We start from the raw sequence: 26,495 nt of genomic DNA on the forward strand, positions 1-26,495 counted from the left end.
CAAAGACATATTGCAATGATTTTTTTTTTACACCAATAGCCTGTGGGAACCAAGCTGCTTTTTTCAAACAAACGAAATACTTCAGAATACTCTTTAAGCTCACTAATGAGCCACTATTTATATGGTCTTGGGCTGATAAAATTGCAAAGAATTTCTAGACAATGTTGAATTTTTAGATTTTATAATTATTTTTTCATAAGCTTTTGTTGGTGTGTGTGATACATTTGCATTTAACTTGCATTGCCATCAAAATGACAAGAATCTACATTTTCTTATCAATGAAAATATCTAGTATCTTTGTGCTGAGGATCTTGTTAAGTATTGCTGAAGTACTTAATACAAATTCAGTTAGCTAAAGTAATTTTTAAAATTTTGAGATCTTAAATTTTCTTGAATAAACCGACATTAAGAACTAATAAGGTTTTCAAAATATTTAAGTAGTTCTAAGGGGAATATTGAATCAAACTTCTCAAAATACTAAACTAATCTCTCCCAGGGTAAGTTATTTAAGGCCATCTTACAGTTACCCTTTAAAAGCCAATACAATAAAACTTGTCTCAATTGATTTTCCAGGATACCAGCAAATATTGGTTGCCTAGCAGAATCTGTCTTTGAATAAAGGTCAACCAAAATTGTACTGGAAACTGCATAATAGTACTTTGAAGTGCTCCCTAATGCAGGGAGTTACTTATTTAAGACAGTCCTTAGTGCAGGTCTCACTTGATTAAAAATTACTCAAAACAATGTTAATTAATTCATACAGCTCATATGCGCAAGAAAACCTATCACTGAGCATTCAGCTGGGCAGAATGAATAGGGGATGACACAGCAGGAGAGCATGAGGAGAGGAGAGGAGAAGAGAAGGAAAGCAGTCTGCAGACCAACATGTTCAGAGGAGTAGGGGACAGAGAGACCAGCAGGAGGACAGAGAAACGTATAAGAGGAGGAGGAGAATCAGGCAGTATGAAGAACGTGCAGGGAAGCTTGGGGATAAAGAACAGAGGGAAAGGAGAGAGAACACGAAAAGCAGAAGGAGACAGTGCAATTAATTTTTCCAGAAAGAAAATACACTTATAGCACCATTGAAAAATACATCAAGAGTTTATGTCGAAAAGAGATGTATTCCGAAAGAATTGCTGTAGCTGCAACTGGGATGTTGCATGATCACATTACTAGTAGTAGAAGTAGTAGTAGTAAAACTAAATACTTATAATTATTACAGTACGCAAAGGCCCAAGGCCCCATTGTTCAGGATGCTGTACAAACACACAAAAGGAACAATCCTGTCTTGGAGAGCTTACAATGAATTTGGAAAAAAATTGGCACAGCTTTGTTAGTTGCATGCAATATAGGGTTTGTTTGTTTTGTTTATTGGGGCTAGAATTAGGTAGGAAGGAAGTAGGAAAAGGAAAGAGGAGCAAGAGGAACAGGCACAGCTTGCCACCTTTCTCTCTATGATTGGTAGCAACTGATAGCAACAAGAGTTCAAGACCAGGAAGTGACCCACAAGATGATGTCTCTGTGAAGATGTTGCTCAGAGTATAAAGAAAGTTTGAGATGTTTCCATCTAAACCATGTTTAATTAAATAGCTATTTCTTGCACTGGGGGGATTAAATTAGGCTGGCCATGATCAAAAACAAGCCATGATTGTGAAACAGAAATAATTTGAAAGAAAGTGGTAAAAACAGAATGTCAATTTGCAACCCGCTGTTTGGTTATTTGCATACTAATTGTAATGTTCCTGCTGTCATATTACCTTCAGCTTGAAGATCAGTCAGAAAGAAAAAATCTGCATTACCTGTGACAGTCAGACAGTGGAACGAAAAATGCCAGTGAAGTGAGTTGTTGTTTATGGCTATTTTTATCTGAGAAGATGTATGGAATGGGACAGCTGACGTCTGATTAGCCTGGACAGTTTTTATTTCCTTCCTCATTTATAATTAATATGCTGATTTTCGTCCTTGGGGCAAATTCTGCTCAAGATACTCATGAGAGTAATCCAACTGAAGTCAGTAAAATCAGTCTGAGTGAAGCAAACAGCACTACTCTCAGGAGGAAAGTATGCAGGATTAGGGCCATTCTTTCTGATTTGCCCTGGTCTGTCATTCTGCTTCCCCATGAGATTTGAAAGCAGTTATATATTCACTGAACTTCCCACATATTTGTTATATATTTGATTAAAGTTGTTACATTTACTGATCCAATTTCTCTGCTGGCATAACTCCACCAAAGGGAGCAAAGAGGTGACAGGCTCACAGATTGTCTGACAATTGACAATGTCACAATTTCATATAATATATTCTATGGTTTTGATTTGTGTTTTAATATATATTGACTATATTTAGATTCCATTTATATATATGCAATTTTATTTATTTTGTGTGCATTATTTTGCACAGTTATGATGCAACTAAATTGACAGCTACTTCAAAATAATGCTTGCGATTTTATAGTATCAATGCACTAACCTTATAGAAAAGCCTCTGAAAACAATGGCACTTGAATTATAACATATTAATGCTCCCATGTTGCATCTTGATAAGTATGCAATTAATGAATACTATTATTGTCTGTAATATACTTCCATATCTCTGTGTGGATTAGAACTCACAAACTCCCCTGTGCAGCTCAGTACTAGCTGTGAGAACCTAGCTCTCAGGGAATATTTAAGAATATCAAATATATTTATAGTAATCATGACTGAGTCAAAAATTTTAAAAAGCCCCTCAATATATTATTCAGAATGAAGAGTTTGACCAGTTTTAGCCATTACTAGCTGTTTAGTGTCTGGAAACATATATTTTTAAGTCAGTATGTATAGTATATATAGGATATATATAGGAGCATCATGATAGGAGCATCAGTCCCTGCTAGGGTCAAGGACTGGCATAAAGAATGTTCCTTAGATGATTTCAGAACAGATTTGTCAGTCAAACAAGAGTATCATAAACTTCACATTAAAGGTTACTATAAAATGTCCAATCAACCCTGAAAGGATCTGCCCTCGCATTTCTACTCCTCAGAAAGAAGCAGCATAGAATTCTTGATTGGGTGTTATGCAGCTGCAGAGGAAAGAGATTCCTCCCCATTAAGAATTATGAATAGCCTCCATACCTGATAGACACAGGAGGCCGGCAGTGCTTTGGTGAGACAACAATAACCAAGTCTAATTTTAGCTGGACTGAGCTCCTGTCCTCATTAGGACCATAGCTTCCTGGTCTAAGCATGAGGTAGAAAATAACTAGACTTGCATATTTGGAACCTAGCTGGGTCAATTTAGACCCTTCATTGTTCTGAAGAAAATGAGTGATTTCCTTTCCCAATTTACTCTGTGGGAGTCTTTTGGATGAGGACATTGTTACCAATAATCTCCTCCAACTCACATCTCCTCCTTGGTCTTTTGATTTCCCACCTAGAGTAAGTCTTCGCTGCATAGTTAACCCAGGTTCCTACCAGGTTTAGCCCAAACTATCTTACCATCCACACAGAAGAACCTCTGACCAGGGTTTGGAGGTGCTTAAACCCAGACTAGCTTACCTAGAACCTAAGCCCCAGCTATACCTCAGGCTGGAAACTGCCCACTTTGCAGTAAGGACATAGGCTAAATCACTCAAGTGCTGATAGTCATACAATCCCCTTCCCACAGTTCTCTGGAAGGACATTTTGTGTCTCCCACAACTGATATAACTGACTGGGAAAGAATACGAGAGAATCACAGCACAAAGAACTGTGAGATGTGTTCCCTGACACACACAGGCAAGTGCAGAAACGGTGAGGATATAGTAACACAGTTTGCTATAGAGGTGCTCACACCCAGCTTACACTAACCTGGGTGCTCAGAACTGGGTGCTAATCTTGGTATTACGAACTTCAAGAGATCAAAAATCCTGAGTCAGTTGCCCAAAAAATCTTGAGATTTTTTTCTAAAGATTATATTGTGGTTTAGATTTTTAAAATATTTTTAACACACCTCCCTTCCTCCCAGCCCATACCTTGTGTACGTGTGACAGATAGTATTGCCCATTATCCCAGCTATATCGGGTACAGTGAATTCGGCCACTGCTGCATGAGCTTGCCACATCTGCCCATCCCCAGCACAGAAATTACTTCTGCCCCCAACCTCCAAGACAATCCTGTCACCCAGTCCCCTCCTCCCATCAATTCACCCCCACTCCTCCTGGGGTTTCTCACACACACACACACACACACACACACACAGGCTTGAGGGAGCTGCAGCAGGGTCCCTTCCACTCATTCCAGGTGTCAACACGGGATGAGTGTGGGGTGGAGTCACTCTGCAATTCCTTCCCTAGGCCTCCCACCATCCTGGGGGCAGGACCCATCCCCACTTTAGCCACTTGAAGGGTTGGGAGGTATAACCTTCCCAGGGTTGGGGGAGGAGCAGAGGTGTTGTGCCATCCTTGTTGATCCCAGGAGGGAGTGGGGATTAGATAGCAGAGCTACCCAGAGCTACTGGGTTCTTTAGCTCCCTGCTTCACCCTCCCCTCTGTGAGACTGGCTTTGGGTTGCTCAGGGGAGGTGGAAAAGAAACGAGGTCTTCCTATAGCAGCTCTGACTGGTTGCTCAGCCCAAGGAGGTGGGCAAATGGGACATGCAGTGAATCAGATGGGGGTTTTCAGAGAGTTAGCAACTTTGAAATCACGCAGGTTAACTGTGCACTGAAGATATACTCCTAGTGTTTGCCAGCAGTAGCCTAGTATCAACAAAAATCAGTGGGATAAAACACCTCTGTCCAGACTAAGCCAGAGAAGGGTATAGGTTCAAGAAACTCATCACCCTTCAGCACCTTTCCTTAGAGGTGAGGAGGTTTTCTTTTCTCCTGTGGACATGAGAGTGAAGTTACCCAAAGACCAATAATATTAACGAAATTTGTAAATAATTTTTACAAAGAAGGAGATAAAATGGAATTAAAACAAGCTGTTTGCTTAACATATCTTGATTTACCCTTCTGATAAGCTAAACCAAATATGGCCATCTCAGCTTAGCTACAGAGGTAAAAGAAGTATTTTATATGACTAAAGAGCAAGTTCCTGCTCTGACATCTCTTTGTCTGTGAGATCCTGCTGTTGTGCCCAGAGGGAGGTGAGTGACTCCCCACCTCACTCAGCCAGTTTATTAAACCCCACATCTTAGTCAGCTTGTAGGTCCAACAAGCCCACCTTGATCCAGAGCACCTACCTCAGCTTTGCAAACCAGTAACCTACACAAACAAGAGAATTTGGACTCTCTGCTTTCTCTAGGAGCCACTGAGGATACCAAAACCTTTTAACAATGCCAAATAATTGCTTTTGAAAGGCTTAAGAAACTAGCTTACATACTTCAGACACCAGATTGCACGTCTGCCCCAGACAGTTTCTGCATTGTCCTTTCAAATAGGCAGATTGGCATTTTGCTCAGTACAACACACTTCTCCCACTAATTTTTGGTTATGAACTATGAATTAGGGTATGAGGCCTAGCTCCGCTCTCATGATCGTTAAAAATTGAGCCTTTAAAAATGTCATGGAAATTTTAGTAAGAGTTTTCTCTAGTGCATGTAACCAAACTCCTCCTCATGCCAATGTGATTCTGTGTGCTTGTGGTTTCTCTTAATCCTAGGAGTCGTCTACTTCTTGAGTTCACCAAGATTTTTACCTTGAATTTATTAACTCAGAACAATTCCCACTTGAAAAGGCTCATACTGACACTCCCCAAATCTTTGTTGTCATTTACCTAGGCTGATCCCTTGGGCAGGTCACAACCATTTGCCATTTGCAATCAATTAACTAATAGAAAAATACTCTGAGGCTATGTCTACACTTAAAATGCTACAGAGGCACTGCTGTAGGGCTTCACTGTAGACACTCACAACAGTGACAGGAGGGGTTCTCCCATTGCTATAGCTAATCCACTTCTCCGAGAGGCAATAGCTAGGTTGATGGAAGAATTCTTCTGTTTACCTAGTGCTGTCTACCCAGGGCATCGGGTCAGCATAGCTATGTCTCTCAGGCGTGTATATTTTCACACCTCTGAGAGGTGTAGCTATGTGGATGTAAATTTTCAGTGTAGATCAGGCCCAATTTACACATATCCTCATCTTCACTACACATAGCGTGGTCTTCACTGGGGGGAAAATGCTATTTTAGACAAGGAAAATTATAGTTTTAAAATTTTAGCTGATTGAAGAAAACCCTAAAGTGTTAAATCTACAACTTGCCTTGTCTATGCTAAGATTATAACATTTTGGTTAACCAATAATCCTTTTTTCCTAGTGTAAACATGGCCTCAGTGTAGACTTGGCCATACATTTGAGTGGCACAGTCATTCCACTCTGTATATCAATATGTAAAGCACATCTTGATGAAATGTTAAAATATAAGTGATAGGTGGCTTAAAATTATCTAACTAGACAGATTGTGCTATAAATATTGCTGTCCAGTAAAATCTTCAGAAACTGAACATTTAAAAAAAATGGAGCCAGCCTAATAAATAGAACATATAAACAAACAACCACTTGACTGCTCTGCATCGGATACCCCCTAGGGTGGAAAATTTACATAATAATGGGTTTTATTCATTGGAGAAACAATGGATAACAGTTCAGGTGTGCAGCAAGTCTGTTTTAGACCATATGCCACATGCACCAAGTCCGGAAGGAAGGAAAGAGCACTTAAAATTATTAACTAGTTTGGAAAAGATCTTATTCTGCCCTGACAGGTTCCTAGATTTAGATACATCAGCCCAGAATTGAAATTTTATTGAGTAATTGTAATCTTGTGCTTTCTTAGAAATGGGAGAGGGGGAGCCTCCAACACCAGTGGGAAACAAAAAAGACAGCTTATTACAGTTTTAACAAATACTTAATCAAAACCTTGTTAAGAAGCAAAACTATGAACGGATCCAGATATTTATACTAGTAAGAAACTGAGAAATAGCCCATTTATCACACCATTGCTAGTGTGATAACCTTTTAGATAATTTTAGTTATTGCAAGCAAAAAGTGTCATATAAATTAATGGTTAATCCATTCAAAGTTGAGAAGAAATCCAGCACTGCACTACAGAACAGACTAATATCTCTCCTGCACCTTTATTATAGTTCAGCCAATTGCAAACATTATTACTACTGTCTCCTAGATTAATAATCAAGTTGCCAGTGTCAAATTACATTCTACTTTGCAGTACTCTATGGTTATCTGTACGCTAAAAAAAGTAAGACTTTCTTTTAACCTTTTACTGTTTGATATATAATGCAATGCTGTAAGTTACTCATCTTGCTTCGTTAATGAGGTGATGATGACATGTTCCAAGCAACAGAAAAACTAACATAGATGGCATAGGCAAAAGATCACAATGTTATTTTCAAGGGTAGATGGTGTTTCCACAGGTCAACCCCAAGGAAACAATGGCATGGTCTGAGACTGTGGATACACTACTGGCAAATAAAAGTAAGAAGTACTGTAAAAACATATCTACTGACTGTTTACCGGAGGTCATGGAGAGCTTTGGCACCAACTTCAGTGGGAGCAGATTCCAGCCCAGAGATGTTATAATTATATGGCAGTTTGATCTGAATATGACACCTATGGTTAGTTTTAAAAATTACTAGCATCATTTAAAAAAAAATACACAAATTAGAACCTCACTGAAGAATCTGGACCTATTAAGATTATTTCAATGGTGTTGCTCCGGCAAAATGGAGGGCAGAATTTGGCCAACTCTTACTTGAGTGTCCTCCACTTTGACTCCAGTTTTCCTATCCAAGGAAATGGGAGTTTTCTGCAGTTATAGTTTCACACCTGAGTATAGAAGAGTTTCTCTACATTTACAGGATTAGAATAATGCAGTAGATAAGTAGTCTGTTGCTGTCCATTCACTTGTGCAAAAAATATTTTAAACAATGGCACCTTGAAGATCTGGGAGTATATTCTCTGGAGATGTAACTGGTGATTCATGTTCCATATTAACTACAGGGGTCTGATCCAGGAAACAGTTATTCACATACATTGTCTACAGGTGAATAAAGGCTACTCACGAGTAAGAATTTACAGGGTCAGGTGTTAAGTTGGTCAGAAAGATGGTGTAAGTGCAGTGGTTAAAGTAGATTCAGACTGGGTGGGGAGCAGTGGTGTAGCACTCCAGCAAGCCAGGGAGAGGAGAGGGGTTTTTCCTCTGATTTTAGCAGAAGGGGGAGGTATGCTATCCTCATTCACCTTACACACACACACACACACACTCCCTGTGTAAGTTTTAAAGTAGCCTAAATTCTGCCAGCTTGGAACTTTGCAATTATGCAAATTAAATACGTCTCCATTCAGATGCCCAGAAGTTAAAAATAGAGCTGGTAAAGGAGGTGAGGCTGGTCTTAAAGGGACAGGTCAAGGGAAAAGTCCTACTCAGGTGTGTAGTCAGTGGTGCATGTGGCCAAAAAGTGACTAGGATTAAGGCACCAGATAAAGCAGCCTTCCCTACCACTCACACATTAACTTACATCTGCACCATAGATATAATTAGATGATCACATACTATTTCTCACATAATATGAGGTAATACCACATCTTTTTTTGCTTCCTACAACCTACAAACTTAGCTATTCCCGTGGAATTCTTGGTTTTGCTCTCTGGGCAGTATTTGGTTTTTTTAGGCCTCTCTGACAATGAAAATATTGTAGAGAACATCGTGTCTTCATCATAGGGCCGGATTCTCATTCGCACAGTGTGACAGTTCTACAGGTACCCAGGACTGAGAGTCACCTTGTTACTCTCCTGCCTCCAGAGAGAGAGAGAGAGAGAGAGAGAGAGATTTGCTTGTGCTTAATTGGGTGTTGGCTTCCTGACACCACCAGCCTGCTAGCTACCCAAAATCTCCTCTGGGCGATGTCAGCCATTACTCTGCCTTGCAGGACAACAATAGGTGCACCCTAGTCCCCAAGTCCCTTTGAAGCATTCCTCTGTAGTATAGGTTTCAGAGTAGCAGCCGTGTTAGTCTGTATTCACAAAAAGAAAAGGAGTACTTGTGGCACCTTAGAAACTAACAAATTTATTTGAGCATAAGCTTTCGTGAGCTACAGCTCACTTCATCGGATGCATTCGGTGAAAAATACAGTGGGGAGATTTATATACACACACAGAGAACATGAAACAATGGGTTTTATCAGACACACTGTAAGGAGAGTGATCACTTAAGATGTGCCATCACCAGCAGCAGAGGTGGGGAAAGGAGGAAAACCTTTCATGGTGACAAGCAAGGTGGGCCATTTACAGTCCCTTATCCATTGAACAGTCACTGAAATACCAGGTCTTCTGTCCCGAAGGGAAGAGTGTACAGACCAGCAGCTCTGTTGATTTCACATCCCCCTCTTGACTTTGTATGTAGATATGTAGCCATTGTGTTAGTTTACATTGCTTAACATGCTGGCATCGAGACAGGTCAATAAACATCTTTTGTGTGACAGAAAGCCTGTTTGTCAACTGCCTTGTTACAGACTTTAAAACACATTTTCATTATACATACGTAACTCCTTACATATACCTGAACATATATTTCACAATATTGATGACCAGTGTGACCCTGGCTTTCATTTAAGACTTTACATGATAGTCTTTGGTGAACCAGAATGTACATACCAGGATCAGGATATTCTTGTAATCCCCTTGCTAGATGGCACAGAGGGGTTTATAGGTCACAGGATCCTTTACGTAGTCAAAATGATGTAAATGTAAGGACTTTTGTAGAATTGAGATTTAAGCTGTTAAACCCTTAAAGTGATATATTCTGTTTTTCCTAAGGTCTTTCTTGTAATACAATGCTTAATGTATAGTAAGCAGCTATGTACTATTCATTTTCTTTTCAATCAGTCTTCCGCAGGTGCCATTGAAAGAACAAGGAAGTTATATCACAAAGACAACATAGGCCCTGATCTTGCGAACTCACAAGCTTCAATTTATACACTTCAGTAAGACTACTCACATGCTCACAGTTAACCATATAAGTTAACAGGATTGAAGTTTTCCAAGATAATTTAGGTGGCCTAAATAGACCAATTAATTTTTCCTGTTACTGTTATTTCTAAACTATGCTCGTAAAGTAGCCATACATCCAAAGAGAATCTTGTCTTAACTGCTCACTTTACAGCAAAGTGGAAAGAAATCTGTGTATGCTCCGTGCATTGATATGCACTGGTAACTCCAACCAAACCAATTATCTTTGGAACATGCAAAGGCACTTTTCTTCTGACAGGGCTATTTCCACATCAACTTTAAACCCCAAGCCATTGTGACTGTTGAACTTTTCAAAAATTACTTACAAGTTGTTGTTTTTTAAACAAGAAAGGATGTTTTCCACTCTCCTTGCCCATCCTTTATTGCAGTTGAACTGATTTTACTCAACCCTCCCTTCCAGTCATCCTGCCTGCTCCTTTCTCCCCAGTTCATCTTCATGCAGAGATAGAACAAAAACAAAACATTCAGCCAAAAAGGTGAAAATTTAGGGAAGTTATCAGTGACTGAAAGCAAGAGGATAGGCTGGAAACAGTTAACTACAGGGGTCACTCCTGCTACATTTCACCCATACATTGGCCTATGTTGTTCCTGGGTTGTGTGGTTTTTCATGGGGCTCCTTTCTTTGGTGGCTTCTTTGTATGGCAGGTGGAAGAGGGTTTTTTTTGTTTGTTTGTTTGTATTTTTTTGGCCTTAGTTCCTCAGGATTTAACGAATGCCTGTCTCAAAAGGTACACGCTGTGTCAAGCAGCAGCTTTCCAATTGGTCTCTGCAATTCAGATCATACACCGCTCCTAACTTATCAGTCAATGTTTCTGGCCATCCTTTCCCTTGGCCCAGGACCTGATTTAGTACAGATAATGAGAGGTGCTATGTGCTATCTATACAGAATAAAAGACAGCGCTTGCCCCAAAGAGCTGCCCTTTTTGTGCCATCTTGGCTCTTCCACTGGTTGTGACTTAGCAGAAGGATTTATTTTGCTCTCACTGAAATTAATTGTAAAAGTCACATTGACCTCAGTGGGAGCAGGATCAATCTAGAGTTCTGTAACAAGGAAACTACTGGTAGACAAAATTCCCATCTTCATTCCCATCTCGATGTCAATTTCAATACAAATCCGGTACAGCTTTCAAGAACATAATGAAATTCTCTGTGTTTAAAGTACAGTTGCCAGATGGAGTTTTCAACTGAAAGGCATAAAATCTTAAAACTTGAATTTAAATTGCATTCTTAAATATTCCCTTTTCATTTACATGGACTTTAAATAAAATTACAATTTCACTCTCCCCAAATAAGTTTTCAGTTTCCACAGACTATCTCAGGATCAGTCTGAAATGGATTTCCTGAATGGGAGAAAATTCTTTTCAAAGGACAAGATATGGAATACAGGATTATTACTTCTTATCTGTATTACCTAGTAGTACCTACAGGCCCCAACCAAGATTAAAACTCCACTGCAGTTGGTACTATAGAAACATACAGAAAGAGAGACTCCAAACCCAGGAGTTCTTGTCAACTAAATAGAGAAAATGAACTGTGTTGAAAAGAGTATGATGGCAATTTCCCTACAGTCTATCTGCTTGTGGAAGTGAGGCTGCCTGTAATAAATGTGGCTGCCACCTCCCACAGGCAAAATGGCTCCCACTCTAGACAAGACAGTTAGGAAATGGACTGTGAGGTGCATCAGAGACCCTATAAAAGGTTCATATGCAGAATGTGGGAGGAGCAGGACACTGGCAGGTGGGGTGGGGGAGAAGCAGACTTCCTCTGCAATTCTAATGAAGGGTAAAGGGAGGCTGAAGAAGGTGGAGTGATAGTGATGGGGGTAGGAGAGAGATTAGATGGCAGCTCCCTCATGTTAGGGGTGGAGGAGGGCAAGAAGAGCCCTCTCCGAGTAATCAGGGGAAGGACACATTTTTGCATGTGTCTCTAAGGCTGAATTTTGACCCTTAAAAGCTCTCACACACTTTGGGGGCAGGTGACATCCCCCTAAAGCTTCAAAAACCCATAAGGCACATAAAAACCCTCACAAATTATTAGTTTACAGCATCTCATAATTATTTAGCCAACCTCATGATTTTTGAAAGGTTGGGGTTAGCAATAGTGGCTGCGCATTTACTTTTCTTGGCTTTTCATTGACTATATGCTTCTTTATGATACAATAAACTATATTCCTTCCACAAAGTAAATTAAAATTAAAGCTACTGGCTACTATTTGTTCATTTCCTTTAACAGAGATTTTTGATGTGATGAATATTGAAACATTCCCTTTGAAATACTCCTTCCACAATGTTCAATTTGATCACAAAAGAAAATGTTTTGTGTGAATGAAGAAATATGTGAATTAATTATCTTATGAGGTGTGCTCCCTCCGTGGCCTTTGCACTGATCCCTCTGCTTTTGATAGTGACAGTGTTTTGAATGTCCTGATGTCTTATGACTGATCAAAGCTCTTTTATATTATTATTATTATTATTATTATTATTACAAACAAAATTACAAAAATGATAGGCCAAATCCTATAATTTTTGTCTTGCTGAAGTCAATGACAGTTGCAGGTACTCAATACCTCTGAATTTGGAGCATGAAAAACATGAGTGAAATTATCTAGCTGAAACTGCAGATGATAGCAAAAAGGATATTATTATAATTAAATGCTGGTAGCGCCAAGTAGGAGTAACTAAATGACAGGGTCTCTAGTTTAGTACTTATCTGCTCATGAATCCCCCTTTTTAAAAATTATTTTATGACATGTCCTTTCTTCTGCATGAGATAAAGTAACACTCAGACTTTATTTTTTTAAAAAGCAAAACAAAACATTAAAATGTCCTTTAAGACTACATTGTATATAAAGGTCCTTCATTTTCAGTTTTTACCCATTTTTCCTGAAAAATTCCTGGGTTTAAAAAAAATTATTTGACTTTTACTAATTTTCACCCAAATTTTGGACATGCCAGAAGTCCCTGGCCCCAACTCCTCAATCTGGAAGGAGAAATGGTGGCTTGGTCCCTCCATGCAGAATCCCTGCCAGATGGCACAGTGTGCCGCTGCAGAGACGGATATTCTGGTTGGTTGCGCTGCTCTGAAGTTAGTAAGCAAAATGAGCAGGGAGCTGGGTCCTGGCAGCAAAGACCACCTGACCTGATCTTTGCAGCAACAGGTCCACAAGGAACAGAAGGCTTTCTTAACTGCTGAACTGTGGTGAGTAACAGGCACCTCTTCTCTGACGCCCCCTGTGAGTACTGAGCACCCCTTCAACACCCTCTCTCCTCTGGTTGCTGCCCCTTGTGAGTACCAGATACCCTCCTCCCCTTTGAGGCACTTCTCTCCTCTCACCCACTATCCCCGGGCACCACACCACCTTATGCTCCCTTCCTCCTCCGGGCACCCCACAGTCCCTGCCCACTGCCTCTCCTGACACTGTTCCCCTCCAGACATTCCCCTACCACCTGCCTGCTGCCTCCCATGAATACAGGGCACCTACCTTCACTGAGCAGCCCCTGCTTGCTGCCCCCCTTGAGTGCCAGATGTAACAGAATGCTAAACCGTATTATATTGTTCACTAGGAGGTGTCATGTGTAACATACTTTCATTAAGCTCACAACAGCCATCCTTTCTAGCAGTGCAATAGAGTATCTTTTAGGGAACACATCTCTGGTGTGGCTCTCTAAGAAGGGAACTCTGTACCCAGTCCATATCTGGTGCAAGAGTCTGACATTCTAGTAGCAGCCCTGCAGCCTACTCAGTACAAGAAGCACATGACATTGTGTCAGAAATAAAGGTAGTCTAACTGGTGCCCGAGGAGAGTACAAATAGAAGAAAATTAGCAACAAGGTTGCAAACAGAAAGAACAAAGCAACAAATATTGCAGGATCAATCTAATCAAGAAGCCACTCTTCAGTGCCCCAGAGAAATTCTGTTTTCAAAGAACTTTAGAATGGACAGATTGGAAGCAGTACTTGCAATAATTTGAACTTCTACAAAACTCCACCGGAAACTGGAGATATTCAGGTATCTTCTTTAATTTATGCTATGGGGAAGCAGGCAAAGCATATCTTTAAATCTTTTCCCTTTACCGAAGATTGTCACAAAGATTATTATGAAAGGGTTCTGTATGTGTTTGATTTCATACTTTACACCTCAGAGAAATGTGGCTTATGAAAGAGCATGTTTTCACCAGAGAATTCAAGAACCAGGAAAAAATGTTGACCTTTATAAGAATTCTGCATACATTGGCTGAAAACTCTGATTTTGGGACTGCAAAACACGAAAACATCAGAGACAGACTAATCATTGAACCTAGAGATAAAACCATTTCACAGGAACTAAAATTAAAGACAGATTTAAATCTACAAACTGCTACTCCCTTAGCAAAACAGTCTGAACTAGTCAAACAGCAGAAGAAGAGGCAGGAGCAACTTGAAAAACCTGAAACTAGCTTAGAAGCTATAAACAGACACACAATGAGAGCTAAAAATCATTAATATAGAAACCCTGAGGCTATGAGGGAGTCCCAGGCTACCAAGAATTTCAGACTAAATGCAGAGGATTTGGAAAAATTCATAGCTTAAGATGCATGTCATGCTAAACATGAAATATATAATAAATGCACAAAATATGGACATTTTGCAGCTGTTTGCATACCAAGGCAGTCAGGGAGTTGACTAATATTTCAGACAATCAAAAGCCATTGTTTCTGGGATCTATTACATGTGGTGACACATAGCCTGCCTGGAAAGTGAAACTGAATATTCATGGAAAGATTATTAACTTTTAAATGATTAAGTATTAGATGTAACCATCCTCTCAAAAGGGACTTAAAATCACCTATAATCTCTCCCAGAGCTGAAATTAACTGACTAGCTTGACTAGCTCCGGAGGTAATCTGAACTGTATGTGCCACCACAGAAACAATTTACAAAGACAAAAGTTTTGCATTCAGAATGTACATGATCAAAGGATCAAAGACCAACAATCTTCCCAGACACATCATGGCAGTCATGATGGGCCTAGTGAGAAAGGTGTGAGAACTGAAAATATTTGGAGATATTGGGCTTTTAAAAGGAGATCCAGTACAAATAACCTTAAAAGACAATGCTGAACCATATATTGTACATATAACTTGCAGGATTCGTATCCCGTTGCTTCATAGAGTAGAAACTAGATTAAAGAGAATGGAGCAGATAGGCATTATTGAGAAAATCTGAACGAACACCATGATATGCTTTAGTAATCCTGCTTATAAAGAAAAATGGAAAAATACAAATCTGTATGGATCTTAAAGATTTAATTAAACAGTTGTGAGAGAAAAACAGATCCTCCCACAATGGATGACTTCCTCCCCAAAGCAAAGGAGCTACAGTATTCTCCAAACTGGATGCCTCAAACAGAGTCTGGCTACTTCCTTTAGCCAAAGAGTTCTAAACTGGCTATATTCATCATACCCTTTGGGAGATTTTGCTTTTGAAGATTAGCTTTTGGGATTACCAGTGCACCCGAAATTTTCCAAAGAAAGATGGCAGAACTGTTAAGAAACACAAATGAAGTTGTAGTTTTCATGGATGATATTTTAATATATGGGTCCTTTGATGGAAGAACACAACAAAACCCTTAGTAAAGTTTTAAGTCTAATCAGTCAGTCTCGACTGAAGCTAAACAAAGAAAAAATCATTTTCCAAATATCTCAAATTGAGTTTTTAGGACAGACAATGAACCAAGATGGAATCAGTCCTAACTCTGAGAAAGTAAAGCTATTTGAGAATTGAATGCACCAACAAATGTACCTGAACTGAGACGTGTACTGAGGATGGTAAATTACTTTGGTCGATACCTAGATGACCTTTCTATAGTAACAAAACCACTGAATGAACCTTTAAAATCCACATCTTTGCTATGGGGGTCAAATCAAGAAATTGCCTTCAGAAAGGTAAAAGAAATTACCTCAACAGCTCCAGTACTCAATACTGTGATGTGACCAAACCCACAGTGGTCAGTCAAAATGCAAGCAGCTATGGGGTAGGTGGTGTATCATTACAACAACATGGATCTGAGTGAAAGCCAGTTGCATTTTGCTCTCACACACTCATAGAAGCAGAAAAACTATATGCACAGATTGAAAAGGAGTATCTGGCAAGCCTAGGATATGTGAGAATTTTTACAAATATCTGTATGGACTGGATTCTTTTACACTGATAACAGACTAGAAGCCACTTGTAACTCTCATTAATGGAAAAGACTGGGATCAAGCACCTCTGTGATGCCAGCATCCATCAATAACGTTAATGCAATTTAACCCAGTTGCTACATGTGTTCCTGGCAAAAATCAGGTAGTAGCAGACACACAGTTCCAGAGCCCAGCATCACCCGTGATCTTGAAGATGATGTAAGGGCACACATGGATGCTCTGGATAAGAGAGTCTCAGTATCAGAAAAGAGATTACACCAGCTACAAAAAGCAATCTTGGCAGACACGCAGCTTCAAGAAGTTTTAAGTTACATTAGCTACTTGGGCCAGCTGGCCTTAAACAGCATGAAGGAAGTGACAGGAGGCTAGTTTGCAGTACATGGACAATTAAGCGAGCCAGATGGACTAATGATTAAAGGCGATTACACTGTAATTCCAAACAAAATGAGAGGTGAAATCCTAAACCTCATCCATGAACAACATCAAGGATTAACTAAATGCCATGAGCAGGTCAACCAGTCAGTGTGGTGGCCGGGCATCAGCAAAGACAAAGAATAAAGTGTCTGTATGTGAAAGCTGCAGAACTAATAGACCAAAACAATACAAAGAAGCTTTAATAAACCCTCCTTTACCCCAGACAGACCTGGGAAGAGAATAGCTGCAGATATGTGTGATTTCAGAGGACATCATTACCTGGTTGTAGTAGACTATTTTTCCAAGTATATAAAAATAATGTATTGAAAAGACATAACATATCACGGTGTTATTGAGAAACTGAAGTGCACTTTTGCTCATTTCAGTATTCCAGAACAACTAGTGATGGACAACTGACAGCAATTCATACAGCAGAATTCAAATCATTCTGAATGATATATGATTTTGATTGTATTACTAACAACCTACAAGTGAATGGAGAGGCTGAGACTGCTGTACAGACAGCCAAGAAAATCCTGCAACAGGAAGATCCACATTCCTTGCTCTTCTGAGCTATAGATCAACACCAATAGCAGCTATTGGATATAGTCCAGCACAACTCCTGGTGGGAAGAAAACTCAGAACTACTGTTCCAACTTTGGAAGAGAGTCTATCTCCAAAGTAGCTGGACAGAAAGAGAGAAGCCAAATCAGATAAAAAGGCAAAAAAGAGCTTCCAAACAATTTCATAACAGGTGACTCTCAGAACTACCAGATCTAGAACCTGGCATCCGTGTTTGTGTCAAACTGGATGGAGAAAAAGGATAGACAATTCCAGCTGTCATAAAGAAAAAGAATTAATTACCCAGATCATACATCATTGAGACAGACAGTGGAGAGTTCAACAGAAACTCAACATAATATTGACTTCGCTACCAGAGACCACGTCTCACAGAATATCTCAGAACCAACCCTGAAATGTTTTAATGATGCTCAGAGACTGATCTACAGTCTCATGGCCAAGGACTCTTTCCCTAGGTTTCTAAGGTCAGAAGTTTATAAGGAACTGGTAAATAAGCAACAGAATGGAAACCAGAAAAGATGGCTCTCATTTTTGTGAATAAGGTAAATATCAAAGACACAAAAGGATTATGAATCTACTCAATTGCAACTAAGTATAGCATAATATATTGTTAAAATGATTATGCACACTACATACAAGAATTCCCATTTGGTTTTGAAATACAAATGCACTATACTAAAATGAACAACAATATTACTACTAACAGAGTTTGTTGGGAATTTTTCGATGAAATGTTTTGCAGCAAAAATGCTGATTCATCAAAACTGAAACTTTCCCTGGGAAAGTTTGTCAACTCAAATTTTTTTTGAAAAAGGTACAAAATTGTTAGTTTGAAATGACTTTTCATTTTGAATTTTAAGCTTAGTAGGACACAAATAGAAAAATGGATGAAATCAAAACAAACCAAATATTTTTGGTCAGTTTTGATTGACCCTAACCAAAATTTGGGAGGATATTTGGATCAGGAAAATTTTCAATATTTTGACTTTTCATCTCAATTGAAGACAGGAAAATATTTTCAAATATCAAAATTTTTTGCAGGATTGAAAAATGTTTCCTGGATAGCTCTAATTTATGATTTTACTCCAAAAAGTTTAAAAATCTAGTAAAATATTTAAGTTCATTAAGCCCTCTCAATTCACCAACATTCTGTCTGAGGTAGCACCCAAACCTGAAGAGGACTACTTGCTCAACACTGGGAGCAACCTGGATAGAAATTTGTTGGGGAGAAGGTACAGACAGAACTGTATAAAAACATCCAACATATTATCTATAATTAAGAGCCTGTATAAATCATGATTTTATGGACTACACAGAAATTGTAAAATTAGCTCAATACTGCAATTTTTCCAAGGCATAAGTAACCATCCCTGCTTTCACCTCCCTGATGAGGCCAGGGGGTCATGGAGTAGTTAGCAGAGTAGTTCCAGAAGGAAGATGGGCAGGGAATAGACCAGATGTATCCCAGAAGTGGGTTGTGCACGGGCCACTCCTATCCTGGTGTGTTCCATGCTCAGCTCCAGTCCAGGCCCCCACTGCTGCTTTCTGTCCAGCTGGCAGGAAGAAGGGGGTGGTGCTGACAATGCAGTAACTAGGAACCCCAGCCCACCCCACAGTAGCCCCCACAGGCTCGGGGGCAGACACCAGAGCGCTGGCTGGCAAGGAGCTGAGACCAAGATCCACTCCCCTGCTATAACCAGCATAGTAGCCGGACTTGCTGCTGTTTGAAACAGGAGCAGGTATGTGAGGGGGCCCTGCCCTACTGGGGTATAGATATTGGTCTCAACTCCTTGATAGCTGGTGGGCCTGTGGGGGGCTGCTGTGAGGTAGGGCAAGCCAGGTTTCTGAATCACCAGGTTGTCATCACCGTCCTCTCTTCCCACCAGCTGGACTGGAAGCAGCAATGGTGGCTTGGGCTGGAGCTAAGCATGGTGTGAGTCAGACCCAAATTCCTGTCCCGGGCCAGACCAGTCAGAGCCACATGGTTCATCTGTACACCGAGTTGCCTCTCACTGCTCATCGAGGTGGTGTTTGTCATCCTGGCCATTGGTGTCTCAAACCCCGGCCCACCCTCCTTCCTTCCCTCCTGGGACAGGACTGGCCACAACTTCCCCACCACCACCCTCCAGGATGGGATCAGACTCCTAACTGCCCAAAGGCAGCTGTGGCCTTCCTGCTATTGGGAAAATTGAAGCAGTTTGGAGGGAGGGGGACTCAGCAGCCCTGCAAACACTGTGAAATACAAACATTTACCGATAAGGCTACCATGAATTTAAAAATAAAAATCAGCAATTTTCTCAGGACCTTATCTATAATTAGTGATCCAGATCCTCAGTCCTCTTAAGTCTACTTTGTGCCACTCATTTTGTAAAGTCAAAAATAGTCATACAACATGTTTAAACAAAAATAATTATATGTGTTTCAAAATACAGCATGTTACTAAAGTGTATATGTAAAACAATGTGAATCCTTGTGATAGGTTATCCAAATTATTTCCAGAACAGGATACATGATTGTTTGCCTTACGATAACATATTCTGATATTATCATTACTGGCAACAATTCTCCTATCAGCTCCCTCTTACTGAATGCATCCACACATTCACCCACATGATCTTCAATGCTAAAATGAGGTCATGTGCTACTGGAGGAAAGGAAGGCAGTGACATTACAATTATGAGCAATGTTATAAAGGCTGAACCCTGAGCCTATCCCAAATAGTGAGACTGGAAGCTGGCAGGTGCTTAAGTAGCAGAAAAGCTGCATTGGAGGATGCAGAACCATTCTGCACTCGACTAGGCTTCATGACCCTCTATACGACCCCTATCCTTGGTGGAGGGGGGTGAAATATTTGTGTAGCAAAGGACCCACAAGGTTTTCCCCTGCTACAGTCTATCTATGTCTAATCCACACACCCAAATGGTGGGCACCCTTTATGTGGCCTGAATCCCTGCTCCTTTGGTACAGAGGTCATCAGTTCTGCTAGAAGGACACCTTGTATGATGTATTCCTAAATTAGCATTAACTCAGTTAACCCAATAAAACAATGGTCAGGACTGTTTTAGAGTCTGGAGTTTTAGAGTCAGAGTACACACCAGACACTGTTATACTAATGAGATTATTATTAAAATAGGGACATACCAGTTGAATGTTAGATAGTTATTTCAGCTCTTACATTCCCTTCCCACAAAAACAAAACAGTCAAAAAGCATCACAGCTTTTGAATTACAGAGCTTCCTACCGCCATTAGGAGACTTTGTCTACCACCATCACACTGCGAGAACCCATAGAAATGCAGACAGCAGAAGCTAGTGATTCCACAAGAAATCATTACCTCAGCCCCAAAGATAAACATTAAGTGCACAGGTTTCAGAGTAGCAGCCGTGTTAGTCTGTATTCACAAAAAGAAAAGGAATATTGTGGCACTTAGAGACTAACAAATTTATTTGAGCATAAGCTTTCGTGAGCTACAGTTCACAGTGCACAGAAGGTCTGTGATATGGCATAATATATTCCAAATAATTTAATGGTCCACCTTGAAAGTACATGAGATAGGTGTACTACAAAATTATGTTTGAATTAGAATATTCTCTGCATTTTGTTTGGTATAAAAAACTACAATTAACTGTACTGTAATGATTATTACTTGGGCATCATCAATCCAGCTGGGATTTCTGTCACACATTATTGCTGTTTATAGTACAGATTTGATAAACTACACATCAATACTTGAATAATATATGAGCAAATATACCTGAATGTTTCCAAGCAGAGCAGATGGTGAAACTGTGCTTAAACAGAACAGAGAAGGTTGCATTAATTTTGTGCGGGAGTATGTACTGTAATGGATTTTATTTCCTGGGGGTCTTTTTGCAAGAGGTAAAAATGAGATTGAATGCACTCACAGCAAACATGCTCACTGATAGTTTAGCAAGTCTGTTGTTTTAGCACCTGTATATTTAATGTCCTGCACTGTATCTAGATTAAAATAATCTGCATCTGCCTACCAGGAACAGTCCTCTTGCTATTCCCATTTTTTTCTGCTGGTAATGATTGTTTAATTAAACATGCTTGTAGCTTTCACATTTTAAAAAAGAGGCAATTTCAATCATTTATATACGTTACATATAAGAATGTTTTGACGTTGAATTAATATCACCAAATCCTTTATGAATTCTTTTCTCTCATCTTTTTATTGTTTTTGTACATTTAGAAAAGTAGTTTATAAATGGTGGATAATATATATTGTAAATGATAATGAGTTATGGATAATATTTAATAAATAGCTGCTTTCTAACAAGCTTGTATTAAGAACAAATGAAAATTTCATTATATGCTTGTCTAATGTTCTCTGTATTTATTTCATTTTAATTTTTCACTGACGATCTCACTACTTTATTAATTGTTTGGATGGGGAAGGAAATAATTGTGTGTGCAGTTTTTATTAATTATTAATTTCTCTTCTCCTTTCCAAACATGTCATGTGCACCAAGCACCTATAATCGTGCACTCAAAAGTCACCCTGCCAATTTTCACTAAATTCTTGTGATAATGTGGAGAATGCAGACATGGAAAAAAATATATGTTCTATTTCATCACAAAAATGGGTTTTTAAAATGTATCAATTTAAATATGGATTTGCTACCATTGAGCATATATGGGCTGGATTCTCCAGTGTATAATTTTCATTCTCAGTGAAAAGAGTAGGAGGAAGCATGTGAGGGCAAGTTTGGAGGTAATGCACAGTAGACGCAAGGATATAGAAGGGAAAGCTTCATTACACTTGATCCTATACCGACATAAACCCTTTATGGCCTGATCAGTGATGGTAGAAGTTGGAGCAGAACAAGGGAATGTCCTTGGGGCCAAACAACCAGGGAGCAGAGAGTCAGAGCTAGTTCCTAACAGCAACCACTGCCCACTACATCCTAGCACAGCTTGGATGTAATGAAGAATTTGGACAATACATGTTCATAGGAGCACAGAGACAAGGTAGGTGAGACAACATCTTGTATTGGACCAACTTCTGGTGGAAAGTCATTGGTGGAAAGTCATTATTGAACAAGGCACCTAGGCATCTGCTTAACCTTAAATATCTGAGTAGCCCCCATTAACTTAAAAAGTTGGTGGAGCAGGGATTGTTTGGGTAACAACAAACAGCTTCAAAAGGAAGAGGTAGACAGTTAGCCAGAATTTGGGTACATGTTTGCTCAGGTTTGCCTGGTCATCAACTAATCCATATTTTCCTCTTCGTAGTTTGAAATATTCAAGACACAGAGACGAATCCTGTTGGCCCTCTTCAGACAAGTAGTCCAACTGTCATCAACAGGGCTATTTATGTTGTTAATATCAGGTGGATTTGTCCCATAATGTTTTCATCCACAATATCTGAAAATACATTAAGCCATGCAGGGATATGCATAGGCTGTTGGTACAATCCTCAGGTGACTACAGGTTTCAGAGTAGCAGCTGTGTTAGTCTGTATTCGCAAAAAAGGGGGTTTTTTTCTACCGAATGCATCCGATGAATTCGTGAGCTGTAGCTCACGAAAACTTATGCTCAAATAAATTTGTTAGTCTCTAAGGTGCCACAAGTACTCCTTCTCAGGTGATTACAGATATACACAGATGCAATTTATTACTATTATTGTATAGCTAACTCATTTTTTCTGGGGGTGTTGGAGATATGCAAAGTGTTTTTCCACTATGAAAAACAGTTCATAGTTGACGACACAAGGGTAAAGTTTTAAATACCATTTGTTTTGAACATATTTAGTGTTACATGATTTTTAATGCTTGTTTATTTTATTTGAGGTTACATAAACTATTTAAATTCCTACTTCTTTCCCCCACCACCCATTTCCTCTGGTGCACCATCAGCAAGTCTGTGGCCCAAAGAGCCATTTTCTATTTATAAAACTAAATTAGGGATCCCGTTTAGTTTTAACAATAGGAAGAGACACTGAAGTAGCCTGGAGGCCACATGGAGCTACCCAATGAGTAGCCTGGGTTGGGGGAAAAGGTACAATTTAAAACCAACTTCCCTGCTGTTCTTCCCTCTACCCTATTGCCCCCATCTATTTTCCTCCTTTGCCTTATCTCCCCTTCTTTCACAGTGAAGTTTAACTGAAAAGCTACCTGGCCACTGATGTTGGGGTGCAAGGAGGAAGTGGTGGTTTCTCTTTGAAGTCCCATACCTAGTGCTCCTTCTGCAATGATACTCCAAAAAGAAACTGTAGCTTCCCCCTGTAGCTCAACGCTGATGCGGAACAATTTCCAAGGCCCTAATCCAGGGCTGGACTTACCCAGACAGCAGCCATTAGGAGCCAGCAAGCAATCAGCATAACTGTACTGAAACAGCAAAGCTGCTATTTGCTGTAGAGGGGCTTATCCAGGGGATAGTTACATGATTTTTTTGTTCTGGCTCTGATCCTGAAACTCATTACTCAGAAGGTAGAACTTCCACTGTCTTGAGTAGGGGTTTTATTTAAGTATATGATTGCAGGATCAACTCCCCATTCTTATCAGGAAGAATGGGAAATTGAAAGATTTTGCTGAATGATGTCAGGGGCTTCAAGACAGAAAGAGAAGACAAGAGAAGGATGTACAAGACTGGGGGTTAAAATGTGGCACAATACAAAATTAGTACATAATACGCTTGCGATTGAATTATAATTGCTACAATAAAGTGAGAACTTTTTCAATGGAAATCCACAACCAACACACATACCATGATTGACAGTGTAAGTATCATCAACGGACCAGATCATTCTTAGACCTTCATTTTAAACTATTAAATTTACACAATAAAGAATCAGTAATGGGTCTAACTGAATTCAGACACATTCATAATGTTTTACCTGAAATATAGAACAATTAAAATGTGAATGGTGATTACAAAACTCACATGTAGTATAATAATACTAATTCGTCTATAATCCCTTAATTAAAAATATATTCTACTGATGGCCTGTGTTATGAATTTGGTGTTAAACAGGCCTTGCAACAATTTTACAAATTAATCCTTTTCAAGTCCATCATATGGGGTGGAAACCTGCATGTTGAAATAAATGAATCATTACACATTCATGTGTAACCAATAATAACTGGGTCTCACAATTAATTCATTGTAAAAACACTCAAAGCAATATCTGGCTATATAAGATGCAATTAAACTCAAGTATCTAACACATATTAAAGCACTTCCAAGTTCTGAAAATTCTCATATGTAAATAACTTATGCATCATTAAAGATAGGACTCCTAGAGGCAAGGGAACGTCTAGCAGAATATTATCAGACCTTAATCCTAATTTATGATGAAAGTGTTTGAAATCTGCATTAATTTACAGACATTATTTTGTTGTCAACAGATAAAACCTTAGGAGTATAGTCCTACCATCCTATTCAGGCAAAACACCCATTGACTTAAAAATGTTCCTAAAACTTTTTTTTATGTTGTTTTATGTGCAATTTGCAAAGTAAATCATTTTTATAATAATCAGTACATCGCTACTTATACAGACAGTTTTCAGATAAGAGGCAAAATCAAAGGGAGTTTTATTTAATTAAGGTCTGCATAATTTGGCCAAAGTCAAATATATTGCTATATTTCTGCCCTGGATATAGTGAGACACATAATGAAAGAATAAACTAAAACTGAAAGAAATGCATGTATAGTCCCAGATATTCTTTAAGATATAAAACTTCGGCTTTATACTTTTACAACATCAACTCATCAACAAAATTCATAAAAAACACAAACAAGTCAAATAAGTTCCTCGCTCACTAAGATATGATAAATAAATTGGCATAGCCAAAGTCTGTAGAGGTAGGAACAGGCACTGGATTGCAAATCAGGAGATTTAGGTTTAATCCATGGCTTTGCCATAGACTTCATGTGACCTTGGACAATTGCTTAATCTCTCTATGCCTTATTTCCCTATCTATAAAATGGGGTGATTACTTCCTTACTTCACAGAGATTCTGTAAACAGAGATTGATTCATATTTGTGAGGCCCCCAAATACTACAGTGAAGGTCATATAGGCAGGTTGTAGACTACTCAGCTATGGTATCCCTGTTCCACTATTTAGATGAAACATCCCAATCGTCAAGGACAGTGAAGGTTTGAAATACTGACTGTAAACTCTTTGGGGAAAGGATCAAATCTACTTACACGTTTGTACATCATCTAATCCAATGGAAAGTCCACATTTTGGAAACATGGCAACAGCTACTGCACCCCAATCCATGTCCATTTTCTATTGCAGAAATAAGAACGTTTTTCTCCATGCTCATTGTGACGCTAAAAATCACATTTGCATATACACACACAGATCTTTGGGAGAGTCTCATAAAATCTTGTTTCAAAATGTGCCAGCATCAGAGCAAAAAATCCCAGAACACTGAATGATCTGCACCCTGCTTCATTGTTTCCCCCAGACCTAGATATTTTCTACCAGTGGCACTTCCTGAAACCGTCAGTTCAATAATGTGACTGATTCAGGGAACATGGTCTCAGGAATCAGATGCCTGCAGCCACTTCAGTTTCTCAAAAAGAAAAGGAGTACTTGTGGCACCTTAGAGACTAACAAATTTATTAGAGCATAAGCTTTCGTGAGCTACAGCTCACTTCATCGGATGCATTTGAAGTGAGCTGTAGCTCACGAAAGCTTATGCTCTAATAAATTTGTTAGTCTCTAAGGTGCCACAAGTACTCCTTTTCTTTTTGAGAATACAGACTAACACGGCTGCTACTCTGAAACCTTCAGTTTCTCAAACTCTCTCTCTCAAAGGAGCTCTTCCTGCCCAAAATAAGTCTAACGGCAAAATTGGTGGGATCGAAAATATCAAATGAATGTTTTCCTTCTCTAATTCCAAGCAGACAGCTACTGGAATTTCTGGATACCTAGTGGTTTAAACTTGCTTAATAAACTGCATCATGTAATGAATTTTCTTCCTTGTCCACCCAGATATACAGAGGCTTATATTCTCTGCTGAATATATTTGTTGCCATTTTAATTAATGTGGATTTTCAATTAGTATTTCCCTGATCATGTCAGTATGATCCTTACATAAGCTAATGCTTTGATTATTTGATTAGAGAAAAAGTTTTGAGTGAAACTAACCAATGAAAAAGTCTGTAAAAGATTTAAGAATAACTCAAATTAATGCGAACAATACTGGTATGGGTGTCAAGGGAACCAAATAAACCAAATAATCAGCTGTAAACATGTAAGGTAAATCCCAATAAGGACAACACACATAGTTCATTATGACTCAATTATACTCTGTGTCTGTCGATATGCTCTATCTAACA

The 26,495-nt window shown here is 39.2% G+C and overlaps 1 long non-coding RNA gene across 1 annotated transcript in view; it reads right to left on the reverse strand.

The window, feature by feature from the left end:
* LOC122461270 overlaps positions 1-25,559 on the reverse strand; it is a 177,193-nt gene extending 151,634 nt beyond the window's left edge. The window contains exon 1 of the long non-coding RNA XR_006283149.1: positions 25,353-25,559. This is a non-coding gene — a long non-coding RNA (uncharacterized LOC122461270). The remainder of the gene's footprint in view (positions 1-25,352) is intronic.
* Between the last annotated feature and the right edge of the window lie 936 nt (positions 25,560-26,495).

This window comes from Dermochelys coriacea, chromosome 8 (genome assembly GCF_009764565.3).
Source record: "Dermochelys coriacea isolate rDerCor1 chromosome 8, rDerCor1.pri.v4, whole genome shotgun sequence".
Taxonomy (NCBI): Eukaryota; Metazoa; Chordata; order Testudines; family Dermochelyidae; genus Dermochelys; species Dermochelys coriacea.